This window comes from Bos taurus, chromosome 6 (genome assembly GCF_002263795.3).
Source record: "Bos taurus isolate L1 Dominette 01449 registration number 42190680 breed Hereford chromosome 6, ARS-UCD2.0, whole genome shotgun sequence".
Lineage (NCBI taxonomy): Eukaryota > Metazoa > Chordata > Mammalia > Artiodactyla > Bovidae > Bos > Bos taurus.
In genome coordinates, this window is record NC_037333.1 from 105,238,725 (window position 1) to 105,259,338 (window position 20,614).

The window sequence follows — 20,614 nt, forward strand, 5'->3', positions numbered from 1 at the left end:
CAGACTCGACTGAGTGACTAACACTTCCACTTTCTTGTCTGCCTCATGATTCCTTCAGAAGAGCATGGAGGTTAGACTGGAGTGGGGCTTGGCCAGCCTGGAGGAAGGGAGGCACAGGTGAGACTCTGCCAGGGCCTTGGTCACATTTCCTGCAACAGAACATTTGTATGTAAAGACGATTTATCTCTGTGTTCGATGCCGGAATTCTAAGCGTGGGCCATCTCCAGGCAACATTCAGAGACACAGAAGGGTATCTGCCCTCCTTGGTCTGCAGTCTGGGTGTGTGGGCACAGACGCCAACAAGCACCATTCAGGGCAGGCTTGCAGAGAGTGTGTGGGGTCAAGGGCAAAGCTTGACCCTGAAGAAACCTAGAACACCAGAGAGGACAGTGACAGCAAGACGCAGGTCACTGCCACCACCTGGAGAGTTTCTTAAAAACAGATTTTTGGACCCCCCGGCCAGACTCACTGATTCTGAAAATCTGGAGGGAAGGTATCATAAACTCGCACTGAATGTGCCTCAGGTAACTCTGATTATCAGCAAAATTGGCAAACGCTGATCCAACACCTTCCCTCTTTTTGCAGACAGGAAGCCTGGGGTCCAGAAACATGCCTGAGGAGGAACAGCCAAAGCCCTCCCAGTCTGTATTCATTTCCTAAGTCTGCATGACAAAGCACTGCCAACTGGGCAGCTTAAAGCCACAGGCTTGTGTCCTTCTCTACTTCTACTGGCTGGAAATCTGAAGCCAAAGTGGAGGAAGGGCAGGGCTGTGGGGAAGGATCTCGGGGAGCACGCGCCCCGTGCCTTTCCTTACCTGCTGGTATCCCTCGGCATCTTTGGCTTATAGCTGAACAACCCGAGTCTGTCTCCATCCTCAGCTGGCCTTGTCTTTGTGGCCAGGGTTAAAGACCACAGCCTTAAGTATATGTGTGGAATCTCAGTTCAGTTCAGTCACTCAGCTGTGTCCAGTTCTTTGTGACCCCATGCACTGCAGCGCACCAGGCCTCCCTGTCCATCACCAACTTCTGGAGTTTACTCAAACTCATGTCCATTGAGTTGGTGATGCCATCCAGCCATTTCATCCTCTGTTGTCCCCTTCTCCTCCTGTCTTCAATCTTTCCCAGCACCAGGGTCTTTTCAAATGAGTCAGCTCTTCGCATCAAGTGGCCAAAGTGTTAGAGTTTCAGCTTCAAATATCAGTTCTTCCAATGAATATTCAGGATTGATTTCCTTTAGGATGGACTGGTTAGATCTCCTTGCAGTCCAAGGGACTTTCAAGAGTCTTCTCCAACACCACAGTCCAAAAGCATCAATTCTTCGGCGCTCAGCTTTCTACTAGAATCTATTAGACATTGAAACATATGCATTAATGCTCACATAAGACCATGCTCATCCACACTTAACCAAAAAGCATCCTGGGGTCTGTGCTTTGAGAAACCCTGGATGAACAATGAAGGCCCTTCCCAACCTGCTGCAGAGGTCATTATTGTGTCTATTTTAGAGATTTAGAAACTGAGGCTTAGAGGCTGCTGAATGCCAACTCGTCTAGAATTAGGAACTCACTTGCCGAGAATTCAACTCCAGCCACCCAATGCTAACCATCATGCCTTTTTCTGCCATGTCAGGGTCAGAGACGTGAGAGATCCTGTAATAGGGAAGAACATTTTGTATTCTATATTACTCGCTAATATTGCCTATAAGTTCAAGTTATACATAATGGCCCATCTCTGGGAACCCTGCCTCTCAGGTGATGAGCATTAAGCTAAAATACCTTTGTTCAGCTCACAGGAAACATCCTGCCCAGGGCTACCTGGTGAATAACTGCTGCTCTGCTCTGCTCAGTCGCTCAGTCAAGTCAGACTTTTTTTGACCCCATAGACTGTAGCCCACCAGGGTCCTCTGTCCATGGAAGTTTCCAGGCAAGAATACTGGAGCTGGTGGCCATTTCCTCCTCCAGAGGATCTTCCTGACCCAGGGATCGAACCCACACTCCTGCACTGGCAGGTGGCTTCTTTCCCACGGCACTACCTGGAGCGTCTCTAGAATAACTGCAGGGAAGAAGAAATGAACACATCCCTCAGGAGGCTGATGGAGACCGGGAAGTGTTTGACTTGACTCCCTCCCCTTTTAGTACAAAAGGAACCTGAGTTCTAATTCAGGCAAGATAGTTCTTTGGGGGCACAAGCCCACATCTTCTCAGCGGACTTTCCAAATATGGTCGTTATTCCTTGCCTTATGCTATGCTATGCTAAGTCACTTCAGTTGTGTCCGACTCTGTGCGACCCTATAGACGGCAGCCCACCAGGCTCCCCCGTCCCTGGGATTCTCCAGGCAAGAACACTGGAGTGGGCTGCCATTTCCTTCTCCAGTGCATGAAAGGGAAAACTGAAAATGCAGCCTAACAGGCTCCTCCATCCATGGGATTTTCCAAGCAAGAGTACTGGAGTGGGGTGCCATTGCCTTCTCTGTCCTTGCCTTAACAACTCTTCTTTTGACAATTGACCTGTCATGAGGCGAGCAGTATGAGTTGAGATTCCGTAATAGTCCTGCCTTCCATCGGGGTGGGCTTGAAGGGTGAAGGGTCTCAATATGTGTACTGGTTTGGAACACAGACTAAGATGAGGGCTTTCCCAAGGACCTACCTTGGGGACCAAGTGTGTTCAGATGTGTGCTGTGCTCTAGGATTTCGGAATCAGAAGCATTCAATCAGAAACATACAGACAGTCTGGCTTTACCATGCTCACCCCGTGATTAACTTCCTCTGGTTTTTTCTAAGATTAGCGAAAAGGAATAAAGTTTCACTACTATCAGAGCAGCCAAGCTCTAATTAGCATTAGAATGATCAGATTTGTCATGATTCCCTCTTATGTGTGGCTCACAGGCTGGCCTGTGACGTTTACTTCCCAGCAAGGCTTAATTACAGGAAAGCTGTGCTCAGTTTGAAAACTGGCTGCCTTGTTTACTGATCCCATCTAATTAGCTTTGAATTCCCTGACCAGCTCAAGAGCAACGAGATGGATGCATCATGTGTTCATCAAAGTGAGTGAGGCAGCCTTTCCCAGGCAGCCAGAGGCAGCTGTGTTTACAGGCTGACTCTTCAAGGGAGCACGAAAACCCTGTCTTGATGGGCACAGTAGGAGTCTGGAAGGGGGTTTCCAATTTTTTTTTCCCTTTGGCCAACTGATGCGAAGAATTGACTCAGTGGAAAAGACCCTGATGCTGGGAAAGATTGAATGCAGAAAAAGAAGGGGATGACAGAGGATGAGATGGTTGAATGGCATCACCGACGCGACGGACATGAATTTGAGCAGGTTCCAGGAGTTGGTGATGGACAGGGAAGCCTGGCATGCTGCGGTCCATGGGGCCTCAAAGAGTCTGACACGACTGAGTGACTGAACTGAACTGAACTGAAAGACAACAGTGGATGCTTTTGATTCTAAAATCCTAGCAGATCAGTTGCATACAGTTGCATCAGATCTATTGCCTACATGGACCACCTGGTTCTAGGCATCATGGATCCAGAGCTGAGTAAAGCAGAGAAAGTCCCTGTCCTTCGGGCCCTTCGCAGTGATGAATCAGACAGGAAAACAGCTGTGCCCTTGAACAGATATTTAAATACAATCATGGAAAACTCTAGAGAGTGGTGTAAAATAGCAGCAGAGAGAGTATCAGGAGATTCTGACCTAAACGAAGAGTGAGACTTAACTCCACATGTGTGCACGTTTTGCGGGGGGCAGGGGCGGGGAAGGGGTTGGCATGTGGGGCCAGGTGAAAGGAGTAGGGATGGGGAGGGCTGGGGCTCGGGGGGAGCTTGTGTGGGAGGAGACCAGTGTGGCTGGAGTAAGGCCTGGCTTCTAGACAAGCTTAGGAAGGCAGGGTTGTATATGAGAACGAAGTATTGTTCTGTATTCTACAGAAGCAAACTCACAAACTTAGAGAGTGAACTCATTACCAAGGGATAGAAGGGAAGAAGGGATAGTTAGGGAGTTTGGGATGGACATGTACACACTGCTATAGATAAAATAGATGACCCACAAGGACCTTCTGTACAGCACAGAGAGCTCTGCTCAATATTATGTAACAGCCTAAACAGAAAGAGAATTTGAAAAACAATAGATACGCGTATACGAGTAATTGAATCACTTGGCTGTATACACCTTAAATGAACACAACATTGTCAATATTCCAGTGTAAAATAAAAAGTAAAAAAAAAAGTATTGAAGGGTTCTAAATTTGGGTGGGGGGTTGAGGGGAATGGTGAAAAAGGCTCTTGACAAAGGCCTCTGGGGCAGCTTCGTGGAGCTGGGCGCTTAGCACTGAGTGAAGATTGGAGGATGAGGACAAGTGGAGGCGGCAAGACCCGTTTGGTCCATACAAGAGGGAGGTGATGGAGGCTGGGGCCAAGGGGAGGCTGGGAGCCAGGGACTGCTTGTGATGGGGTTTCAGGGACCCAGGAGACCACCTGTGCTGAGATCTGCACACGCAGCCCGGGACATGGGAACAGGAGACCTAGCTTAGTCGCTGTCACTGTTGAGTCTGTCCTGCCCTCAGACTGAGCTGGACAGGTGACAGTAACCCTCCCTCGAGCTCTCCAGGAAGCCTCAAGAGTAGACAATGCATCACCGTGGGCATTGGCGGGGTTTTGGCTTCAGAAACACACTGAGCAGTTCCCATCCTGCTGACTAGCTGTGTGACCTTGGGCAAGTTGAATAACCAGGCTGAGGCATGATTTCCACTTCAAGAAAAGTAATGGGAACCCCTCTTTGCAGGTTGAGGGCTACAGTGAAAGAAAATACTTTGAATCAGGCCCCGAGACTTGATAAACTTCTGCCCCTCTCTCCATCCTGAAAGCACATATTTCTCTCTCCATCCTCTTCCAGTACCAAACAGCCTCCCAATATCAACTTCCTCTGTCCTGTGCTCCACGAAGATCATATTTCTGCTCTTTGTGGCTTATGGCAACTTATAGCAACTGATTTGAGTCTGTTATGTTGAAAGATATTACTGGAAAGAACTAAGATGCTGTCTTGCAACAGATGGGATAAGCAAGTTAAACGCTTCATTGTGTAAGTTTAGTTCCGTTCAACTGCTCAGATGTGTCCGACTCTTTGCGACCCCATGGACTGCAGCACTCCAGGCTTCCCTGTCCATCATCAACTCCCAGAGCCTACTCGAACTCATGTCCATTGAGTTGGTGATGCCATCCAACCATCTCATCCTCTGTTGTCCCCTTCTCCTCTCGCCTTCAATCTTTCCCAGCATCAGGGTCTTTTCAAATGAATCAGCTCTTCACATCAGGTGGCCAAAGTATTGGAGCTTCAGATTCAGCATCAGTCCTTCCAATGAACACCCAGGACTGATTTCCTTTAGAATGGACTGGTTGGATCTCCTTGTAGACCAAGGGACTCTCAACTCAAGAGTCTTATCCAACACCACAGTTCAAAAGCATCAATTCTTCGGCACTCAGCTTTCTTTATAATCCAACTCTCACACCCATACATGACTACTGGAAAAACCACAGCTTTGACTAGATGGAGCTTTGTTGGCAAAGTAATGTCTCTGCTTTTTAATATGCTGTCTAGGTTAGTCATAACTTTCCTTCCAAGGAGCAAGCGTCTTTTAATTTCATGGCTGCGGTCACCATCTGCAGTGATTTTGGAGCCCCCCCAAAGTCAGCCACCATTTCCACTGTTTCCCCATCTATTTGCCATGAAGTAATGGGACCAGATGCCATGATCTTAATTTTCTGAATGTTGAGTTTTAAGCCAACTTTTCCCAATACAAAATAAAAAGTTAAAAAAAAAAAAAAACACACAATAAATTCCTCCTATGGAGAAAAAAAAAGTCTGTAGAGAAGTCTCTAGATGGTCAAATCCTTTCTCCATCTCTGCGGGGCTGAGTCTACCTTGTTGGACTGTTCTCCGCTTTCATCGTCAAGGCCTCTCTCTCCTACGCTCGTCCACTCAATCAGTCATCAATACTGACACCTACAGTGTGCCTGACCAACCTGGACTGGTCCCAGGGACACAGAGGTGGACAAGCCACCTGGTTCATGCCCTTGTGGTCCTGACATTCTGGTGTTATTGCCTGAGATCCGGGATGAGGCCCATCCAAGTGATTCCCTTGAAAAACCACAGGGACCTCCTGTTCTTAAACCCAAGGGCTCCCATCACCCCAAGCCCTGCTTCCCTGCAGGTCTTCCCATCCTTCTCAGGGGTCCCCCCTTACCACGCTTCTCCCCTACTCCGTCCCTGGGGCCCTTGCTGTCTTCTATGATTCTTTCCCTGTAGGCCCCCTCCCTCCCTCCACATCTACCCCACCCCTTCTCTAGTCCCAACAGGCACCGCACAGCTTTCTCCTCAACTCACAGAGTCTCCCACCTTCTCCCCACGGGGCCCAAACAGAAGGAGGAGGATGACGATCTGGGAGAATCATGGACTCAGATGAGATAGTGACAGTAAGGAGTCCATTGAAATACATAATTTTTTTTTTCAAGTTGAAGCCATCTAATTCATGAACACCTTTAAGTGAAATACACATAGGAGGAGCTGGCTCAGTTCTTTCTTGTCAGCTGAAACATCTCACACCCCTGGAAGGGCAGTGTCTTCTGAGTGCAGCTCAGACCCAGAGAAACTGCCTGGCGTTTGCCTTTGCTGGTGGCAGGGAGACCGTGGCCAAAGCCAGTCACCTGGCGCTTTATGTGGCTTCACTGTTGCAAGCCCATGGCCTGGGCCCGGCTCTGAAATCCCACCTCCTCTGCCCACTTCCTGTGACACCAGACAAGGCCCTTCTCCTCATGGGGCTTCTGTCTCCTGATCCATAAACAGGGGTGAAGACCATGGAGGCCAACCTCCTCGGAGCGTTGTGAGGAGCCAATACGTCTGGGGTACTTATGATAGCATCTGCTGCTGGAAGTGCTCAGTAGCAGGTGGGGAAATCGAGGCTCAGAGAGGGGAGGCTGCTAACCCAGGGTCACACAGCAAGAAAGAGGCAGAGCGCACCTGAGCTAGCTTACTCTGCCACACTCGCTCCTGAGGTGCGTTGGAGACCACTGGCTCTCAGGTGAGTGGTGCTCCTCGTACCTGGGCTCGGTGTCAGGACACGTAGGAAAGTGTTGCTGCTGACCTTTGACCCAAAGGGCCTCGGGATCACTTGGATTTGGACGGAATCCACCATCAATTTCAGTGCTAGAGCCCACCAATCCATCCTTGAATTCCTGTATCCCGGTGCAGCATGGGTGCTTTTGCCTGCTTTTATCACCTTGGCCTCCTCACTTTTTATCATTTGTATTTTTATGATCTGGGTCCACTCCCTGAAGAACACTGCTGCCGTGCAGATTTGTGAGGTGTAAGGCCTGGCTCCTCTGAGAAATGACACGCAGAAGGGCATCCTCAGCTGGACTTTTTCTGCTGCGCCACCATTGGCATCCCTGGTCTTTGCCCTCCGCCCTGTGTACCAGCTTGCTCCAGTGACTCAGCACCAGGCCAACCTAAGTCCTCCTTCTCATGCGTGCTGCCCGGCTCCCCCAGTGCAGCCTGGCTCACCAGGGTACCCTTGGCCCTTGACCCTTGGCTTACTCTCAGCGCCAGCAAGCTCCCACCCTCCTGGGGAACGTGAGCTGTCAGGAGTTCTCCTTGGGTCAGCTTGCAGGTGTCCCAGTACCCTCCCTTCAGTCCTGGCTGCTTGGCCCTGAGCCTTGGTTGTTCCTTCCAGATTCTTCAGGGTCTGCATCTGTGAAATCAGCACAACAAGAGGAACCCTTCCCACCTCCCAGGCTGGGAGGGCTTCCTGGATCCTCGAGAAGGCTCCCTCTGTGACTGCTTTGGACAGTCTCCTGGGACGACTTTATTGATCACTGGCAGCTGTTGCTACAGTTAATCCAAACCTTTCCATTTTCACACTTTTTGTAGCAGAGAAAAAAAATATGCCTAACATAACAGCTATAAGCACAGGGATGAGAGTTAGCAAAGTTTGAGTTCGACCTCTTGCCAATTTCATGACCTTGTAGAAGTTTCCTTCCAGTCTTCATTTCTTCCTCTGTGAAACGGAAAAGTGATTAACTCGCAAGCTTTGTGTCAAGATTAAAAGAGATCACATGTGAAAATGTCTCCTCCCAGTGTTGACACAGAGTAAAGAGGAATCCATAAGCAAGGTCACCGTCTTGTGCCTGTAATTCCATATGGTAGTTTCCATACTCCCACTTTGTCATCCTGCTTCTTTTCCAGTTTACGTTCCAGAATATTCCCACCATCGTTAACATCATTGTAATGGCTGTATGGTACTAGTCTTTTCGGCGCCCATATGTTCTTTAACCAGCTGGTCATGTAGGTTGATTTCCTTTTTTCAATCTTGGGAACAGCTGTGGAATAGACATGTGTGGGCAAATAGTTCCTCCAACATTGGATTCATTCCTTGAAATAGATTTCAAGAAATGGGATTACCATGTCAAGATGCAGTGCCTGAGAATAGAATGCGATGTGCATTTTTAGGTCTCTTGATGCACATCAGTGTTTTGGATTCCAGAAAGTTTTTACAAATTTATACTCTTGAGGGTTTATGCAAGACTGCGTGACCCATCACTGTCCCCTCTGACTTATTAAAGGAACAATCTGAGCCTCTTGACTCTCAGTTCTTTGTGCTCCTATGTCATGGCCTTCTCTAGTTTAGGGACACTGCCTCTTTTAAGTCATTCATACATTCATTCAATGCTTAATTCTCAAGTTCCATATTATTTGGCCCTTTTTTCTTTAAAAAAAGACCCCACAGCTTTCTTACCATATGATTTACATGCCACAAAGTGCTTTATTTATTTATTTTTAGTTGAAGAGAATTGCTTTACAGTATTGCATTGGTTTCTACCAAATCTCAACATGAAGCAGTCATAGGCTTACCCATGTTGCCTCCCACTGGAGAAGCGCCCCTTTTAGAATCACTATTGCACACTTGTTCACAGCACCAGAGGGAGGAGAGAACGCACTAGTGAAGGGCAGACAAATGTTTTCTCCGGAGGGCCCGATGGGTTTCAGCTTTGTTAGCCATGCCGTCTGTTACTACTGCTCAACTCTGCCATTGGAGCGTGAGAGCAGCCTGAGACATTCCGTACACAGATGATCATGACTATGTTCCAGTAAAACTTTATTGACAAACATAGGCAGTGGGCCGGAGTCAGCCCATGGGTCATATTTGCTGTCCCTGTTCTGGGTTGTTCATGTGGACTCATGAAATCTCAGACTTAATACTTAGTGCAGAAACTACCTGGAATATTCTCAGCAGGAGCGATTTACAAGAACCTCCCCCAGACAATGTAAGTGCCACTCCCAGAGCACGCTTACCCACGTTTAATGAGAGCTTTGGGGGAGGATGGGAGGCAGGTGGACAGATGAGTCAATGAATGGGTGACTGTCCATTGGTGGTGAGCAGCAGAGGGCACAGGACAGGGGGAGCTGGGAGGTGTGCAAAGACACTTTCTCCTCCTCTGCGTCTGTCTCCGGGAATAATACCGTCAAACACTCTGCTGCCCCAGCGGATAAGAGCTAGCTAACCTGTCATCCTCCTCCTCCAGGAACCCCACATCCACGTGACCGCGTCTCAGAGAATGTCTCTACCTCGGTTCCCTGCATCCCCGCTGCCATTATCCTGAGCGAGACCTTCATCCTGTCCCACCTGACATCAGCCTGGCTCCCCCACCGCCAGTCTCCAGCCTCCTAACTTCATGTCATCATGGACCCAGGGTTTTGAGACAGACCCTTTGTATGCTGCAGAATTGAAGAATCACTGATGATACTGATCTCTTCCTTTGGGGGTGGGGGTGTCAGCCTTTCATATCCTCCACTTCTCACCAGGACTATTGGTTGCTAGCTTTCTTACACCAAGACAAATATCAACAAACCCAGTCCTTCCAGCCCCAATATTTGGAGAAATGCCTGCTAGAGCTTTTTATTAGAATTGATAATCAGACTCATGATTGTTCCAAATACAGGCTTTCTTTTTGCTTGGCTCCCAAGCAAGCCAAAAAGGAGAAAGAAATGCAATAAGACCCAGCTGATGTGGGCTGATGGGAAAGGACCATAGAATTTTCATTTGTCTGAAGAATTCGAATAAAAATCATTAGCGACAGGCCATTTTCTTTTATGCCTAGAATAGAGTCCTCCCTTCACAAATATCCACAGGGAAGTGACTGTGATGGATAGATGCTGGGGTTTGTAACAGTAAATCCATTTTACTCAGTGGGTTCAGCCAAGGTGCTTGATGAATAAACAATGATTGTAAACAATCTCTTAAAAAGTCAGGAAGAAAATACAAGAAAATATTCATAGTAATTTCCAAGAATGTGTTAGTTTTGTTTCCTCCACCTTTTCTACTTTTTTTTTTTCAATTTTCTAACCAGAAAATATGTTAAAGTGAAAATTAAACTTTATTTTAAAATAAGTGCTTACAATAATTTTTAGCTTTTGAATTACCTCTTAATGCCATTCCAAGCAGCCTGTACATTTTGCAGACAATCCTTTGGAAACCATGCAGGTAGTCTCATTTGATGACATGTGTTCAGATACACTCTGCTAATATGTAATTTGAAATACTTTGATTTAATTAAATACTTTGAATACATTTCCATACTAAATAATCAAGTCAACCTATTTTAAAAATAGATATACCTTTTTATAAGATTAGTTGTTGTTCAGCCACTCAGTCATGTCTGCCTTTTTTGTGAATCCATGGACAGTAGCCCGCCAGGCTCCTCTGTCCGTGGGATTCTCCAGGCAAGAATACAGGAGCGGGTTGCCATTTCCCCGTCTGGGGGATCTTCCCAACCCAGGGGTTGAACTTGCATCTTCAGCATCCCCTGCATTGCAGGCAGATTATTTACCACTGAGCCACCAGGGAAGCCCTTTCATAAGACCATGAGCTAAAAAGCAAACTCCAGCTCAGCCTTTGGGCAGGAGGATCAGAAAGCCCTGGTGGGGAGGGGGAGGTGGAGAGGTGGGGAGGTGTGAATGAAGAAAACTCGGTGTCAGTGCTGTGACGTGCTTTCACATTTCGATAACTATTGACACATCCCGTGTCACTGCTCCCACGTGGGTATTTGATTTATGGCTCAGAAGACTTGAGCTTGGCTGTGGCTTCCACATCACTTGCTTTTGACCTATTTGAAATAGAAAACACTGATACATCAGAATCTTCCAGTTCAAAGTGATTCCACCCTGAATTTGCCTCATGAAAGTGATAAGTGAAAGTTATTCAGTCATGTCTGACTCTTTGTGACCCCATGGACTATACAGCCCAAGGAATTCTCCAGGCAAGAAAACTGGAATGGGTAGCCTTTCCCTTCTCCGGGGGATCTTCCCGACCTCGGAATTGAACCAGGGTCTCCTGCATTGCAGGTGGATTCTTTACCAACTGAGCTATCCTGGAAGCCCAACAGAAGCCAGTAACCCATCCAGGGGAGTGAGCAGTAACGTCAGAGGTTTTTTTTTTTTTTTTTTTTTTTTAACCATGTCTTTTCATTGCATCCTATTGTTTAATTTTCAGAGCAACACGCTGCTGCTGCTGCTAAGTCGCTTCAGTCGTGTCCGACTCTGTGCGACCCCACAGACGGCAGCCCACTAGGCTCCTCTGTCCCTGGGATTCTCCAGGCAAGAATACTGGAGTGGGATGCCCTTTCCTTCTCCAATGCATGAAAGTGAAAAGTGAAAGTGAAGTCGCTCAGTCGTGCCCGACTCTTAGTGACCCCATGGACTGGAGCCTACCAGGCTCCTCCATCCATGGGATTTTCCAGGCAAGAGTACTGGAGTGGGGTGCCATTGAGCTATAAAGTTTAGGATTTTTGCTTTTATCAGATGAATTGTGTCCCCCTCAGAAAGATATGGAGAAGGCAATGGCACCCTACTCCAGTACTCTTGCCTGGAAAATCCCATGGATAGAGGAGCCTGGTAGCCTGCAGTCCATGGGGTGGCAAAGAGTCAGACACGACTGAGTGACTTCACTTTCACTTTTCTCTTTCATGCATTGGAAAAGGAAATGGCAACCCACTCCAGTGTTCTTGCCTGGAGAATCCCAGGGACGGGGGAACCTGGTGGGCTGCTGTCTATGGGGTCACACAGAGTCGAACGTGACTGAAGTGACTTAGCAGCAGCAGCAGCAGAAAGATATGGGTTTCCCTGGTAGCTCAGCTGGTAAAAATGCACCTGCAATGTGGGAGACCTGGATTCAATCCCTGGCTTGGGAAGACCCCCTGGAGGAGAAAATGGCAACCCATTCCAGTATTCTTACCTGGAGAATCCCTGGACAGAGGAGCGTGGCAGACTACAGTGCATGGTGTTGCAAAAAGTTGGACCACGACTGAGAGACTAAGCACAGCACACCATAGAAAGATATGCTGAGCCCTAAGCCCTTGTACCCATGGATGTGGACTTAATTGAAAATAAAGGTCTTTCTTTGTAGATGTGATAAAGTTAAGACAAGGCCATTAAGTGGCCTTAATCCAAGATGACAGGTGTCCTTATAAGAAGAGGAGAGAGACACACAGGGAGAAGGCATGTGGCAAGAGAGACGGAGTAATTGATGCTGTAACTGATGCAGCTGCAAGCCAATGAGTGCCAAGGATTTATAGGCACAACCAGAAGCTGAAGAGACAAGGAAGGATTCTACCCAGAGTCTCTATCCACAGGGAGCGTATCCCTGCCTACACCTTGATCTCAGACTCTAGCCTCCAGACCTGTAACACAATAAATATCTGTTGTTTGTGGCGCTTTGTTGCAGCAGCTCTGGGACACCATCCAATCCCCTTTCAGTTTGTTCCATTTATGACTACTATGGTCCACTCTTCGCTCCATCTTTTCTCCAGTCCACCGGCCCTCCTCTTCTTCATCATCTCCTCATCTAAGTCAGATTCCAGATTTTAACTTACTAGCATAATGACCTCCTAAACTCTTCCTTCCTTCTGCACAGTTTGGGGCCAGCGTGCTCAGCGGCCTCCACCGACACATGGCGTCACATGCAAATGGGGGCCATGTTGCCAGCATCTCAGACACCACAAGCTGTTTTTCACGCATCCTTTATTTTCCTGAGTTCTCTGACCTCACCATCTCCCCCTCAGTCTCAGGAGATGCTGTGCTAATCGCCTTGATAGTCCACCTGTATCCTTGTAATTAGCCCAAGCGCCCATCCTCAAACTGCTGTCAGTGTTGCTGCTAAAATCCCACACTGCTCTCTTCTCCAGAGACCTGTCCTCAGCCAATAGGAGCACCCTGCCTGGCAGGCCACCAACCCCTAGACCTGCCAATGACTGTATGACACAGGGGTAGCGACAGCAGGACCCCTTGCCTTAAGGTAGAACAGCAGGTGGAAACACAGCAATGATTCCCTCAATTAACCCCCCAAAGATTTTGTGGTCATTTAGTCAAGTAACCATAAACTAGAGAGGGGAAAATAACAATAGACATTTCAAGGGCTGATGGCTATAGGTTCAGAGTTGTTGCTGATATGCAAGGACCTAAATCATCATCATGCCCCACTGCCATCCCATAGGCCGAGGCCATAGAAGACACAGACACGTAAGGTCCTTAGAACAGAGCCTGGAAAGTGGTCTTGATATATGTTAGTCTTTATTTTTCTTTTAAGATTTTTTTTTTTACTCAAAGCATCCTAGGAGATTGGGTAAGAAGCTTTACTGAAGTCAGAATTCTAGGAGGTCAAAGTGCTCCTTCACCCCAATTCCCACCAGACCCTCTTTCTGCAATGTCTGTCTTTTCTCTTGCTTTTATCTAAAAAGGATGAAGCAAGGAATACAAGATGGAAGGAAGAACAGGAGTGATGGGAAATAAAGATTGTCTCCAGTTTCACCTCTTATTTCTCGTTAGGAAGGGAGTGGTCTAGTGAACAAATATACTGACTTAGAGATCTGGCAGGATTGGAATTTAAAGCTCAGAATGACCTTGACCAAGTTATTGAACTTCACAGCCCTCAGTCTTTTCATCTACAAAATGGGGAAATAGTACCAGCTTCACTGGACTGATGGGAAATTAGCTCTAATGATATGTATGAAGCTTTATCCAAGGGCTGAAGAGTCAGGTGGCCTTTAGGTCTGCCAGCAGAGCAGCCAGCATTCTTACCCATGTCCCTTCATGGGCCTGCACGAGTTTGCTCTAGATAATGAATGTGCTTAAGAAAGTTTGCTCCAGAAGGTTCTCCCAGCCACATCTCCACCTCCAGTGAGTTGGTCCCCAGTCCTGCATCTCCACCAACATGAACCATCACCAGCTGAATGTCTCTTGCCATGAGAGCTGGGATGACAATACCCAAACATCCCAAGCCACACTTAATGCATGCAAGTCTTCACTTGGCGAGTGAATCACTAGCTCTCTGGGCATGACCCATCTAGTAGACACGCTGGTTTCATCTGTGAGCCTCTGAGAATCAATGTCAGTGGATTCTCTCCAAACACTTGCCCGGGCTTCATGTTTCTACATCTATAATTTGCCTGTTAATATCCTTTGCCTTTGCTCCATAGCCATTTCTGCCTTCTTGGTGATTTTCAGAAGTCCCTTTGCAGCCTAGATCTAATTCTATGTCAGTTTCAAATACTTTCTTCTGATCTGTCAGCCATGAATTTGCCCTGCGTGTCATTTTATTCAACAGACACCCTCTGTTTTGACGTGATCAAATTGAATGGATTTCAGCTCCTCTGAGCGAGTTTCAGCTTATCAGGACGCCTTTCATCAGAGAAGCCCTGGGAACAGTACAAAACATTCCACATGTGGTCTGGGCAAGGTAGTGCGGGTCTGTGGACAGATTCTGAAATCTAAATGCGGAACCGCCTTGCCTTTGATCCTTGTTAAACACTAACTCATTAGTGTCCATCCACAGTTTCAGATTGTTGGAATTGTATTGAATTTGGATCCTAAAACTGCACAGCATTTTGCTACTCCCAGACCATTAGAAATCACACATGTTGTGTCTTTGGTGAGCATCTTTGATAGATCGAGTTAAGGACAACGGGCTCCCCTAGGGGCTCAGACAGGGTAAAGAATATGCCTGCAATGCAGGAGACCTGGGTTCGATCCCTGGATCAGGAAGATCCCCTGGAGAAGGAAATGGCAACTCCAGTATCCTTACCTGGAGAATTCCATGGACAGAGGAGCCTGGTGGTCCCTACCCCATGGCATCAGTCAGGACAGGCACATTCCATTCTGTATCCTGTAGAGATCATTCAGTGTATGATGACATATTCCTTCCCTGCTGGGTGACCTTGAGCTAGTAATCTAGCCTCTGCAGGCTCCTCCCTAGTGTGACAAGTATAGCAGCACCTCAGGCGTCAGGCTGCTGTGAGGAGCAAATGAGTTAATACAAAGCTGTTAGAATAGCACCTCCCATGGTGAAAGTTGGTGCGTTTGCTGTGATTGTTAGTGTTAAAGCAGCATTACCTGTGCTGTGTTAAGTCTCTTCAGTCATGTCTGACTCTTTGCTACCCTATGGGCCATAGCCCACCAGGGTCCTCTGTCCATGGAATTCTCCAAGCAGGAATACTGGAGTGGGTTGCCATGTTCTCCTCCAGGGGATCTTACCAACCCAGGGATCGAACCGGCGTCTCTTTTGTCTAACTTGCCTTGTCAGGCAGGTTCTTTACCATTAGCACCACCCGGGAAGCCCAGCAACATGACTGACTTCTCCCAATTCCCTGAAGGTATTTCAGAGACTTTGCACTTGGGTTTCTCTCTGCCCAGAACTTGACCTCAGATTGGAGCTTCCTTCTCAACACTCAGGTCTTCAAATGGTGGCTTTACAGAGCTCATTCTGTGACGATGCCCTTGAAATCTATGCTCATAACTCATTATGAGTTATCCCTGGCTCATTATGTCTTCTTTATCACTTGTTGCTCCTTATATGTATTACTACTTTTTTATGTCTTACTTCCACTGTAGGAAGTACACTACCTTTGAAAGAAGAGAATATCTCTGATCTATCCCAGGTGTACTAAGCAGAGTACTAAGCACAGCCTAGGAGCTGGTGAGAGGCACCATGATTCTTTGCCCACCAGTGACATTCACTTGTGAATCCCCGGAATCTGTGACAATGTTAGGTTACATGGCACAAGGGGGTAAGGTTGCACATGAAATTAAGGTGGCTAATAAACTGACCTTAAAATAAGATTATCGTTAGGCTTCCCTGGTGGCTCAGTGGTAAGGAATCTGCCTGCCAATGCAAGAGACACGAGTTTGAACCCTGATCCAGGAAGATCCCACATGCCACAGAGCAACTAAATCTGCATGCCACAACTATCGAGCTGGGCTCTAGAGCTGGACAGGAGCAACTACTGAGCCCATGTGTTTCAGCTACTGAGGCCCATTCACCCCAGAGCCTGTGCTCTGCAATAGAAGAAGCTATCACAATGAGACCATGCTCCGCAACTACACACAAGTCCCCGCTCACTGCCAACTAGAGAAAAGCCTGAGTGCACAGAAGACCCAGTTCAGTCAAAACTAAATAAAGAAAATTATTTTTAAATTATCTTAAAAAAAAAGATCTTGAATTGTCTGGGTGGTCTCAATGTAAGCACAAAGTTCCTTAAAAGTGGAAAAGGGACCATAAAAGAAGGATTCAGAGAGACCTAAGATGGACTTGATCCACCATTGCTGGCTCTGAAGATGTGGAAGGGGCCATGAGCCAAGGAGTGCAGGTGGCCTCAAGAAGCTGCAAGAGGCAAGGAAAGAATTTTCCTCTAGAGCCTCCAGGAAGGAATTCAGCCCTTCTGACACCCAGATTTTAGCCCCAAGACACTGGTGTCAGACTTCTGACCTCCAGAACTGTAAGATAATAAATGGGTGCTTCCCTGTTTGCTTAGACAAAATCTGCCTTAGAAAAGAACCTTAGTAGAAAAATCTGCCTGCAATGCAGGAGACCTGGGTTTGATTCCTGGATTGGGAAGATCCCTTGGAGAAAGGAATGGCAACCCACTCCAGTATTCTTATCTGGAAAAATCCCATGAACAGAGGAGCCTGGTGGGCTACAGTCCATGGGATTCTGAAGAGTGGGACACGACTGAGCAACTAACACTTTCACTACCACACTGAGTTCACGGTAATTTGTGACAGCAGCCACAGGAAACATGGAACTCATAGCTACTTGCTGGATGAGCTAATGAAGAAATGAATGATCAAACAGGATCTGAAGTCCCTCTACTGAGTGGTCCCTGTCATTTCTCTGGGTCTGTTTTAGGACTGGGTGCCCAGGATTGACCCAACTCCACCAGCACTGGGTGCTGAGAGCAGAGGAACTCTCCCTCTCTCTTCCGTGTCCCCCTCTGTTCATACACTCAGGGCTCTCGTGTGTCTGATTAAAGGTAGCTGCTTGGTCCTTGCCTGATGTACTTACTCTTTAGTCCCTAAGTCATGTCTGACTCCCTGCAACCCCATGGACTATAGCCCACCAGGCTCCTCTGTCCATGGGATTCTCCAGGCAAGAACACTGGAGTGGGTAGCCATTTCCTCCTCCACTTCATGTAGAGCTGGCCATAAATTAAGACGCTGAACTGGATATTCACCTGACCCCAACCATGTGTCATTCGACCTGGTCTTACGCCTTTAGTCATGAGCGTGTCTTTTTCTCTGAGGTTAATATGCGTTCATCTCAACACAGCCCTGTCTTTCCATTTTTCTTTTCATTTTCTTTTTTAACATCACCCTGGAAACATCCTCTGGGATGTAAGACATGCGAGAGAGTAGAACATCTGGAGTTTTTAAAGGATACTTAAACTTTTTCAGGGCTTCCCCAGTGGCTCAGTGGTAAAGAATCCACCTGCAATACAGGAGACACAGGTTTGATCCCTGGGTCAGGAAGATCCCTTGGAGGAGGGCATGGCAACCCACTCCAGTATTCTTGCCTGGAGAAATTCCATGGACAGAGGAGCCTGGTGGACTATAATCCATGGGGTCATGAAGAGTTGGATATGACTAAAGGGATTGAGCATACACTGCCTTTCAATGATGTTACTATGTCACCCCACTGGATTCACACACGCACCATCAATATTTTAGTATCCTCCTTTTTACAGATGAGGGAACTGAAAAATTTGTTTACTATGTCATTTGCTTTTCCCACTTATTCCCGACCTCTTCACTGAGCTCTTAATGAGGGCTTTCTGCATGTGGCATTGTGTCCAGAACATTACATATGACCGCCATGGCTCGGATGTATCCCGAGTTCTGAGAAGTTAAACTACAAGGTCACGCACGTCTTAGTCAGTACAAAAGATCATTCTTGGGAGAGAGAAAGCCAGAAGTCTGGCATGCTAATTCTCTCCACTGAGCCCCCCGGAAAGTTCATCAAATTGCATCTGATGCTTAGAACAGCAACAACAGCAACAGTCCCAAAGCACAAGACGGCTACTCACCTGCTCTGGTCTCGCACTCAGTCCTGATTCCAGAGTGCCCCGAGTGAGACCTTCTGAGCTCATGGCCACTTAGGAACATAACTCAAGCCACCCATCGTTTCCAGGAAGTTCCTACTGGTTGGCCCTTCCTACCTCCAGGTAGAGCCGGCCTTTTCAGAATTTACCCGATTGATGTGCTGTAGGCTGTCAGGAAACGTTTACCAGGAGGACTCCTGCGTGGTGTTCCTCATAAATCCTCTGTTCCTTATCACTTCCTGGCAACAGGAACGAGTGGAATGGCACGCCAGTCCCAGGACTGAGATCATAGGATGAAACACAGGCATGAATCTCCTGCAGTAAACATTCTCCTTACAACAAAACTGCTTAGTCTCAATCTTCTTTATTGAGATACGGATTGTCTCCTGACCTTATGACCACTGTTAATCCCTTGTTCCCTTGATAACGACTGCTGTACGTTTTGGGTTTCTGATCTTTATCGTTGTCGAAAGAAATTCCTTGTATAACAGCCTATATACACTCACAGAAAGACCATTAAAGCAGCCTTGCTCCACCAGAGGCTTGAGTCCCCGTATCTTTCTTTCTCTCTCTTCCCCTCTCCCTCTCTCTCTCTCCCTTCCTCCAGCTCATTCTCTGGAGTTGGAAACCAGCCGAACTCACTCTCCTGCCCGGGCTTTCAAGACCTCCTCAAGAGGGCGCCCTCTGCCTTCGTGAGGGGTGCAAGCCCTGTTTTAGGGTTTTATTGGTTCTAGGCATAAACCAGGGAATATTAGCTTCTTTCTTTCTTTCAGTTTCTTATTGTCGACTCCAGACCACCAGGTTCTGGTCCGTTAAAGGACCGCAACAGTAGGCTTTTCAGTAATATCTCCCCCAACCTGTTTTTCCAGTCTGTCAATCAGATTCCCGTTGTCTTGTTAGGCTTCCTTCCTGACTTGAGTATAATCCTCCTCCTTCCAAGAGGTGAAAAGTTAATTTCCTTAATGACTAAGTGTTTCACCATCCTAACCCAGGGTTTCTCAACTTCGGTGCTCTTGCATTTTTGGCTGCTTACTTCTGTGCCTTGGAGGATGTTTAGCAGTGTCCCTGGTCTCTCTGACCACTTAATGCCAACAGCAAGCTTGCACCCTCTTCTCCAGCTCCTTAACTCTTACCTCATTATGACAACCAAAAAAAAAAAAATGTCTCCAGACAATACTAAATGTTTTTAGGATTGAGGGGCACAATCACTCTGGGGCTATTCCATCTCTGCCCCTCTATTTCAGTTGGACCAAGCAACACGGCTCCCCTCATAGTTCAGTCGGTAAAGAATCTGCCTGCAATGCAGGAGACCTGGGTTTGATTCCTAAGTGAGGAAGATCCCTGGAGAAGGAAAAGGCTACCCACTCCAGTATTCTTGCCTGGAGAATCCTGTGGACAGAGGAGCCTGGCAGGCTATGGTCCATGGGATCGCAAGAGTCGGACACGACTTAGTGACTAAACCACCACCAAGCAATCTATAATATTCACCTTTAGACTGAAAATCCCGTGCTTCTATCTATAACACTTACTCTCTAGTCATGGTTTTCCAATGAAGAATGGGAATTGGGTGTTTCATTTGATTGTGTTGAGCAGAAGGCAAGTTTTAATTACGGTGCTCTATTGAGATCTCCAGAAAAACAGAACCAACAGGATGTGTGTGTATGGAAGAAATTGATTTGTGGAGGTGTGAGTCCAAAATCCACAGGCCAGGGTGAAAGGCTGGAGATTGGGGAGATTTGCAGTCTGAGTCCAAAGCAATCAACTGCAGAGTTCAGAGAAGGTGAGTCTTTTGTTTCTTAAGACCCACCCACATTATGAAAGGTAATGCTTTACTCAAAGTCCAATGATTTAGGGCTTCCCTGCTGGCCCAGTGGTTAAGAATCTGCCTTGTAATGCAGGGGACATGGGTTCAATCCCTGGTCTGGGAAGATCCCACGGGCTGCACGGCAACTAGGTTTGTGCACCACAACTATTGAGCTTGTGCTCTGGAGGCTGCGAGTCGCAACCACTGAACCCCATCCACCTAGAGCCGGGGCTCTGCAGTTAGAGAAGCAACCACAATGAGAAGCCCTCACACCGCAACTAGAGCCTAGCCCTCACTTCCTGCAACTAGAGAAAGCCTTTGCATAGCAACAAAGACCCAGCACAGCCAAAATTAAATAAACAAACAAACCAATCCTTAAAAAAAAAAGTCCAGTGATTTAGATGTT

The 20,614-nt window shown here is 47.2% G+C and overlaps 1 long non-coding RNA gene across 1 annotated transcript; it reads right to left on the reverse strand.

The window, feature by feature from the left end:
- Nucleotides 1-814: 814 nt before the first annotated feature.
- LOC112447123 (uncharacterized) lies at nucleotides 815-19,519 on the reverse strand. The gene is made up of 2 exons (XR_009494948.1): nucleotides 18,390-19,519; nucleotides 815-1,343 (listed from the first exon to the last, which is right to left on the reverse strand). It is a non-coding gene; the product is annotated as an uncharacterized lncRNA (long non-coding RNA).
- Nucleotides 19,520-20,614: the final 1,095 nt, after the last annotated feature.